A 9,465-nucleotide genomic window follows, 5' to 3' on the forward strand; every position below is an offset into this window, starting at 1 on the left:
CCCCTGCTTCTCTCTAGCCTGGGCTCATCAAATGGGTCCTGGCTTTCCACCAACCACCCCTCCCCCAACTCCTCACGCCAGGTATCCCCTCACAGTCCCCTCTTTTGGCCCTCCTTTGGTTCAGGTCCCTCTCTGAGGATCTACTCACCTGAGACAGAGGAGTGTAATGGGCTGGCCTCTGCGCCCTGAATGCTCCCTATAGGAAACAGCCCTGCCCCTCCTCTGGTTCCCCATCTATGCCCGAACCTTGACACATGGCAGTGCGCTTGAAATATGCGCTGACCTACCCCTGAGCAATCCCCTCCCTTGCCTCCCCTGCCCTCTCGCCTTGCATGCTGTTGTAACCCCAATCTAGCCCTCCCTAACCCTGCGCCTTTGCGCTCCAGTCCCCAGGCCTGGCCTCTAGCCTGAGCCCCTGACTGAGTACCTCATGAGGCTTGGGGTGGTGTGGAGTCGCTTTGTGTTGGGTCTGACCAGGGGGGCCGCTTGCTTGGGCCCCCTAGTGAGCTCCCCTCAGGGCCCCTTGTGTCTCCCTCTGTCTCCTGGTCCTTGTGCAGCCCCTCTCTCCCTTTCCCCTCTCGATTTCCACTGGCGCTCTCGGATCTCTGCTCCTTGGGTCCCTCATCATAATGGGTCAAGTGGGTCCCTTGCCTGGGCGCCTGGCTTGGGTCCTGGATCTATCTAGCCCCTCTGCACACCCACCCCGAGCCCCAGCCGTGCCCCCCCCCCCCCCCCGTTGCCCTCCTCCTGGCCCCATTACCTTGCCAGGCCTCCTTTGCCAGGTCCCTGGCCCTGGATTCTCAATCTGAGCCAGCGTGCCTTATGGGAAACAGAGCCCTGCCCCTCGCTTGGGCCCCTTGCTCTCTCTGGGTGCTTCCTCCTGCACCAGGAACACAGAAACCTGGAGATGGCTCTGGGCCTGGAGCCTGACTGCCCCCTGCTGGATCCCCTGCCTTCCCTCTCAAGTCTTGTCCACTGTCCTGAGCCCCCTGTCCAAGCCCTGGCCTTTGGCTCTCCATTCCCTGGCCTGGCTCCTTGCTTGAGCCTCTGGTGACCCTTCTTGCTCCATGCTTTTCTGGGCTGTGTCTGAGGGCCTCTCGCTAGGGTCTCATCCCTGCTCCCCTTGGCTTCCCTGTACCGCAGTACCCTAGTGCAGCCTCACCTTCCTGGCCTCGCCCTTCCCTGCTCTCCCCTGGCTTTGGGACCTCCTCTAGGTCCCTTGCCTGGTCTCCTTGCTGGGGTCCTGGCCCCCGCCCCACACACCCTTCCTGCAGCCCTTTAGGCTATGCCCTCCTTTGGCCCTCCTGTCCTTTCTGTCTCTGCCAGGCCTGCTTTCCTGATCCCCTTCCCAGGATGCTCACTAGGGCCAGGGGACTAGACCTGGCCTCTTGGCCCTGTAGGCTCCCTTTGGGAAAACATAGCCCTGCCCCTAGCCTGGGCCCTTTGTCCTCCTTCAGCGTGGACCCTGCTCCCGAACTCTCACACCCTGCAGTGGACCTGGGCCTTGAGCCTTCCTCCCCCTGAGCCACTCACTCCCCTCTCTCCACTCCCTCCCCTCCCAAACCCTGCAGGGTCCCTGGAACTTGGCTCTGCATTCCTGGGCCTGGCTCCTTGCTTGAGCCCCTGGCCACCCTTCTCGAGGACCCTGTCCCTGTCCATGTCCCTTGATTTCAGGCCCCTTGCTCAGGCTCCCTCCCTCAGTTCCCCTTGTGCTGTGGTATCCTGGCACTGTCTGGACCCTCCTCTCCCCCTGCTTCTCCCTAGCCTGGGCTCCTCTAATGGGTCCTAGCTCCCCACCCACACAACCATCCCTGCCCCTGCTCTAGGACACAGGTATCCCCACACAGTGCCCTCCTTTGGTCCCGGTTCCTCTCTGAGGATCTACTCACTGGGGCAGAAGAGTGGAATTGGCTGTATTCTAAGTCTTGAAGGCTCCCTATGGGAAACACAGCCCTGTCCCTCACCTGGGCTCCCTTTGATGCCAAAACCCTGATACCTGGCAGTGGACGTGGGTGCTGGACTTGCTCTTGGAGATCCCCTCCCTGCCCTCTGGCCCTGCATGCTGCACCTATCCCAACCCAGCCCTCCCCAACCCTGACCCTTTGCGCTCCAGTCCCTGTGCCTGCATCCTCACCTGGGTCCCTGACCACGTTTGTCGTGTCCCTGCTCCTTGGGTCCCTCATCATCCTAGATCGGGTGTGTCCCTTGCCTGGGCTCCTTGCTTGAGTCCTGGCTCTCGCCCCTCTCTGCACCCACCGCAACCCCGAGCCGAGCCCTCCCGTCCCCTCCTCCTGGCCTCCTTTGCCAGGTCCCTGGCCCTGGATTCTCATCTGGGCCAAAGCACCTTATAGGAAACAGAGCCCTGCCCCTCGCCTGGGCCCCTTGCTCTCCTTGGGTCCTTGGTCCTGCACCTGGAACCCTGATACCTGGCAGTGGCTCTCAGCCTGGAGCCTGCCACCCCCCTACCGGATCACCTGCCTTCCCTCCCAAGTTCTTGTCCATTGTCCTGAGCCCCCTTCCCTAGCTCCTCACTTGAGCCTCCTCACTTGAATAAAAAGGTGGCCCTTTTTGTTCCCTGCATCCCTGGGCTTTAATTGTGGGCCCCTTCCTGGGGCAGCTTCCCTGCTCCCCTTGGCTTCCCTGTACTGCAGTACCCTAGTGCAGCCCCGCCTTCCCCGCCTAGCACTTCCCTGCTTTCCCCTGTCTTGGGCCCTCCTCTAGGTCTCTAACCTGGGCTGCTTGCTTGGGTCCTGGCCCCCACCCCACCCACACCCATCCTGTGGCCCTTCAGGCTGTGCCCTCTTTCGGCCCTCCTGTCATTCTGTCTCTGCCAGGCCCGCTTTCCTGATCCCCTTCCCAGGATGCTTACCCAGGCCAGGGGATAGGATCTGGCCTCTTGGCCCTGTGGGCTCCCTTTGGGAAAACGTAGCCCTGCCCCTTGCCTGGGCCCTTTGTCCTCCCTCAGCCTGGGCCCTGCTCCCGAACCCTGACACCCTGCAGTGGACCTGGGCCTTGAGCCTTCCTCCCCCTGCACCACCTGCTCCCCATTCCCCCTCCCTCCCCTCGCCATCCCTGTCCCTTTTCATGCACCCAGGCCCAGGTGCTTGCACTTGGCTCCCCATTCCTGGGCCTGGCTCCTTGCTTGAGCCCCCGGCCATCCTTCTCGAGGACCCTATCCAGGTCCCTTTATTTCAGGCCCCTTTTTCTGGCCCCCTCCTATGCCTCCCCTCTGTTACCCTTATGCTGTGGTATCCTGGCACTTCTCAGACTCCCCCCCCCCACTTTTTCTTCTTAGTCTGGGCTCCTTGAATGGGTCCTGGCTCACCACAGACCCTCCCCCCACCTCTGGATGCCAGGTATCCCCTCACAGTGCCCTCCTTTGTCCATTGTGTGGTCCAGGTCCTTCAGTCTGCTTTTGTTGAAAGCACAAAAGCTTCACATGGGTCTGTGTAGGTGCCCAGTGAGTGACCTGTTGATCTCAGAAGGCTGGAAGCTCCATCCTCAGATCATGCTAATGCTGCCATTTTCTGAACACACAGCTCATGAGGAACCATGAGGTTTGACTATGCACCTGGGGACCACAGATCACTTCACCTTCAATCACCTCTCCCCACACCTTAAATCACCCTGCTTCTTTATCTCATTATATCCTTAAACCTGTCCTCAGGGAGGTGAATTGGAAACTTGAGAAACCTTCGTGCTTGTTCGCCTTGTGAGTAAGCTCTAAGTCTTTGGAAAAACTCATTATATAGTGATTGGCATTGTGTGTGTTGGGGGGGGCAGGCAAAATGGGTCTGGCTCCATGACATTCAATTCACAAGGTCATTGTCTAAAATCAAGGATGCTTTGACTTCAGATTTTGTCCCTCTACAGGTACCTGATGCTCAAAATTTTTGATAATGAGCTCTGTGAGGGTCACCAGCCAGGCCCCATGAACACAGCTTAAGCAAACAGCTGCCCTAGGTTTTAGGTTGGGTGGTGTTGGGTGTGGAGAAGGTGGAGCTCCCTGGGGAGGGGACAGGGAAGCAATGGGACAGCATCTAAGAGAACTGAATGGGCTACTTGCTAACTGTCCAGGAAGTAATTCAACATTTGATAACTGTTGCCACAGTACTTATGAGGATTGGCAGGATATTAGTTCCAAACTGCAGGGTTTCTCTTCATTTGGGATAAGGGGCTCAAATCAAGGCCCATTATATGCATATACGAATGTTCAACAAAAAATCTCCTATTATGTATAATGATAGCATACCAATAATAAGGAAATAAGGAAAATCTGGTATAAATAATGACAACAACAAAAGTGAAGTGGTCACCCAAGCCTTCAGGAGATGACTTAGCCAACCTTTTTAAAATGAATCCTTCACTCCCCTGGGATTTGCAGCATGAAACACTAACATCTAGACATCACTGGTGGGGTTGACATCACTGGCGGGCTTGATTGGGAAGTATTAATCTGTTTTTGTCAGGTTTCAGGTTGGGCTTAGATTTTTTTTCTTGATTAATCTTTGAGTACATCTCAACCTTCCTCATAGCTCTGTTTTACCAATATTAAAAATGTCCTGGGCACGATCTTTCCTCTACCTCTGCCAACATCTACCCACAACACCCCCATTGCCTCACTAATCTGAGCTAATTCAATCAATTAGGGAGACCACCAGCTGCTCCTTAATATCCTTATTCTAAGTGATTCTTGCTTAAAAGTAACTAAATTATCCCTCCTCCCTGGAATGTCTCAGCCCGGAGTCTCTGCCCTCTTTCTGCTTCTGCATCTCATGAAAGGCAGTCTCATGGATCTGTTCCCACCCAGACCCATCAGTGATGGTCTGTGCCTCCTTGTCACCACAGGTTCTGCTGGGGGTTGATTTTTAACTTCTGCAAAAACCCTGGCCTTATCTTTGCAGGATCTTAGGAAAACTATGTTTGCTTATTTCATATAATTCCTTCTCCCCAAAGAGAAGACTTGAGCTTCATTAATTCGGAAAAAACATGCAAAAAGTTTTGTTAGTGTTATTAAGGCCCGAGGCTTCATGCAGACCAGCCTCACCACCTCTATTTTGACATAAGTAGAAATTGGCAGTCCAGCCTCAGGGGGAAGTGAAAGGCCATCTGTCTGTCCTATCTTCAGAGGTCTAAAAAGATTTCAAACTCAGTTTGAGGCCAGATCATCCATTTTGGGGCTTTTGCTTGGCTGTGTCCACTGTCGACATGGCCGCCTCTCTGTGGGAGATGCTCTCCTGTTCTCTATAATTGTGTTTATATTTGACTCCCTCTCCAGTCACAGAACCTAGCTTGCATTCCAATGGAGTTGAAAAGGGCTTAGACTTTGATTCTCAGAAAGGGGGCTTCACTTGAACTCCACCCATGTCAGAGTCCATGGGCCTGTGCAGTGGTTTCTTGGAGAACTTACCTAGATGAAAGATTTTCAGGGGGAAGAAAAGGACACTGAGCCAGACGTGTCTTGTATATAGATAAAAATAAAAAATTTGAATAAATATTTAAGTTAAAATGACAATAGTAACATAAATTTATTTCCTGAGGGGTGCTGGTGGGAGCACATCCGGCTCCAGTTTATTCCAGAATATCTTTCATTCTTCCTGGGTCATAAGAAAAGATTGAGAAGCAGGGAAATGTTCCTAGACGCCACTAGAGGACACTCATGCTCTTTGTTGGCTTAGATTTCAGACTGGCTCAACTTCAACCTGAAACCAAACTGAGCAGTCAAAATAAATGGCCATTGAACAGGCTGTGGGTGGGCTTGGGAGAGACAATCTGGGGACAACAGACTATCTTTCCTTTTGCATCTTTTCCCTCAATCTATAAAATTAAAGATTTGGATTATACTGAGGATTTTGAGTTGTAGTCCAGAGGCCCTCTTGGAACAGATTTGAGGGACTTCGAGATAGGAAGGGATGGGGGAAAGTCTTCCTCTTTCTTTAAGCAGAGTGGCATATTTCATTTACTTTTATTATTTAACACTTGAGTATAGGGTCACAGTGTTAAAGAGAAGTTTGAAAACAGTAGAACTAAGTAATTCCTAAATAATTCCTAGATGATCCAGGGCGTCCTGCCCTAACCTTCTGCTTGAACTTACTGTCTATACCCCCATCCGCTCATTCTTTCATTCCTTTCCTTCTGCTCACACCAGAAATGTTACCTGAATTGTCCAAAGACTGAAGCTGGGCAAAACCCAAGAAGGGCTCATTTCTTTTGGAAATGGATGGGGTCAGGCCAGGGAAGAACAGGCTTGCTGGTCCAGAGACCAGAGAGACCAGAGAGAGAGGATTCCTGGACAGCAGTGATTCAGCTGTGGTGGCCCCCTCCCCTGATCACGACTGGTCCCCACCAACACAGGATGAGCTAGAGCTAGAATCATTCCTAATTAAAGCTTCCAGCTTCGTCAATGCCCAAGTTAAGAAGGTCATCATTCTTCTGTATTCCATTTACATTCAAGTTCCTGACCCACTCATGCATTTATATTTTCCATTAATTCATTTATCAGCTATTGACTGAGCATTTATATACATTCACAGGACTAGGAGTTCTGGAGGATGAAGAAAAGTGTAAAATAAGGTTTTTTTTGTGCTAAAGGGTTTGTTGTGCATCTTGAATGTGTATCTTGTATGCTTTCTTCCTACTTTGCAGGTCCCTCCTCCCCTAATAGAGCTTGCCACACTAGTGTGCCCTTAGGGGTATGGTAAGTGACTAGGGGTGCTTGCCTATAGAATTTTCTTTGTACCACTTGGTCTTTTGCTACTGTTCCCTCAAAATGAGTACCATGAGAGTGCCAGACAATCTTTTTCCGATTTCCCCCCTGCATTCACCCCCTTTCCATCTGTTTGTTCTTACTCCCTCCATCAAAGTGACCTGTAAATTTTTTGTCTCTGAGACAACATGGAATTTTGTAGTTAATACTCCTGTAGTGAGTGCAAGGTCTTGAATGACATTCAGATACCTCATATTCCCTGCAAAGCTTTTGACAGTGAAGTGCCATGATGGAGATGTCCTATTGCAGTAGAGAAACAAAGAGGTAGAAATAGGCCAGACAACACAACCGGATAAGGAGGCTCTGAATTACTTGGCAGTTGTAAGCTTAGTAAGCTTAGGAACCGTTTCATTGACAAATACTAAGAACAACAGGACTTGTTTTTGTCACTACACTCAGTTCAGAAATTCTAGCAGGAGAAAGGAGCATTGGGTGGAAGTGGCCTTGAGATTTCATTGCAGGTCCTGAGGGGTGAATATATTTTAGAGGCAGGAAAGAAAAACTATCTCTTTTTTTTTTGCATTGAAATAGTCTCACAAAAGATATGAATTTTAAAATTTGATGATAAATGTGCATAGAAGTGAAGGCAATGACCATGCTTCCTTGCCAAGTAAATTTATAGATACTCTCCCAATATATGCATTTATTTATTTAGATACTACATTTGTATCAAAATAAGAAATAACACTCTTGTACATAGGTATCAGGAGACATAAATGAGAATATTTGTAATAGCACAAGTTGGAAAACAGCTGGAACTATTTCAACAGATGTCCTTCAGTAATAGAATGGAGGGGCAAATTGTTCCATGTTCATACAATAGAATACAGCACAGCTACATGCAATAATGGGGATGAATTTTAGGTCAAGAACATTGAATGAATAAAACAAATTGCAAAAGAATAATAGTGTTGGGCTATTGGTGTGAGGTTTGGAAATATGCAAAACTAAATGACATTGTCTACAGATTCAAATATGCATGGTGAAATCATAAAAACAAGCAAAATATTGATCAACATGCCATGTAGGCAAATGACAGCCTTCAAGAAGGGTAGGAAAGGAAGGGAATGTGGTTTGGCACAGGGAGCCTTCAAGTTCTTGATAAATTCAAATTCTTAACGATGGGTGTGGGTGGTCCCTGGGTGTACAATGTATTGTTAATATATTCATGAATATTTTTATAAAATTGTATGATGTCTATTCAATATATTTTTTTAAAAAAGCAAGATTAGATAAAGAAGAGGTGGTATATATACACAATGGAGTTTTACTCAGGCATAAAGAAGAATGAAATTATGTCATTGGCTGGTCAACGGATGGAACTGGAGAACATCATGCTGAGTGAAATAAACCAGACTCAGAAAGTCAAGGGTTGAATGTTTTCTTTCACATGCAGAAGGTAGAGAGAGGTAAGGAACAAAAAAGGGGGGATCTGGGGCTGGGTGGTGGCTCAGTGGTAGAGCACTTGCCCAGCATGGGTGAGGCACTGGGTTCCACTCTCAGCACCACATATAAATAAATAAAATAAAGGTCCATTGACAAATAATTTTTTAAAAAAGGGGGGATCTGAAAACAGAAGGGAGAACAGTAGAGTGGAGGAAGGGGATGAGGGGGAGGGAGAAGGGATGGGAGAGGGGAGGAACAGCAGAATGAAAATTAACCAAACTATGTCATGTGCAGGTAAGAACATATCACACCGACTTTACTCTTATGTATAACTGTATTGCACCCATAAAAATAGATTAAAATTAAAAACTAAAAATATAATGCAATAATAAAAAGCTGATGGGGGGAGGAATTGGAAATATATTGCTGTAAGTTTCTTACATTGTAAATGAAATGAAATAATATTATTTGAAGGTAGGCTTAATAAAAGGTGTTTAAAAAAAGGATAGATAAATTAAATGATTTTTAAAAACCCTGCTAATTCTTACACCCTCCCTCATGGAGTCGCCTTGCATACTACCAGGATATGTGTACCTTTGGAGACCACTGGTTTTATTATACAGAATGAGATTTTTTATTCCTTAAACATGGAGTAAGAACAGAGTAATAGACAGCAGGTTCAGCTTGATGGTGGGATGAGACCCACTGCAGCCACTCACCCAGTGAGGTATTGCCCAGGACCAGAGAGGCTTCCGGGTGTTTCACTTTCAGCTACAGGAGATCCTGGAGGGTCCCAGAGGAGATCCAGGTAACTCGCTTTCCATAGAAGGTCAGGGTTCCCTTTACTGCGTTCTCGGCCATCCTCTAAGGGCAAATGCAACTGTGTGTGCTTGTGTGCATACTAGTCTTCCTGGGTTATAACAAGGATCCAGGTGGACTAGAAAGATTTGGGGGGTTCTGGGCTCCACTTGCCCAGAAAGATGCTCACTATACCTATTGGTTAATACCCAAATTCCTGAAATTAGATTTTTTGGGGGGGGAGGGGAGACAAGTGACAAAATAAGCTGGTACCTGTCATCCATTCAGAGTGGATTAATTTAGCATAATTTAGTCTCATGTTCTTAAAAATCACAACTACACTAATGCTCCTAAATTAACATCTTCATCCTGGACTTTTCCTCTGAAATACAAACTCACATCTGAATGAGCACTAATGTTGCCTCTTAGGTATGTAACAGACCTCTCAAATTTAACCTGTCTGAAACAGAGCTCCTGCCAGCCAATCCCTTTCCAAGCCCCTGATAAGGAACCCC

Source organism: Callospermophilus lateralis, chromosome 9 (genome assembly GCF_048772815.1).
Source record: "Callospermophilus lateralis isolate mCalLat2 chromosome 9, mCalLat2.hap1, whole genome shotgun sequence".
Classification (NCBI taxonomy): domain Eukaryota; kingdom Metazoa; phylum Chordata; class Mammalia; order Rodentia; family Sciuridae; genus Callospermophilus; species Callospermophilus lateralis.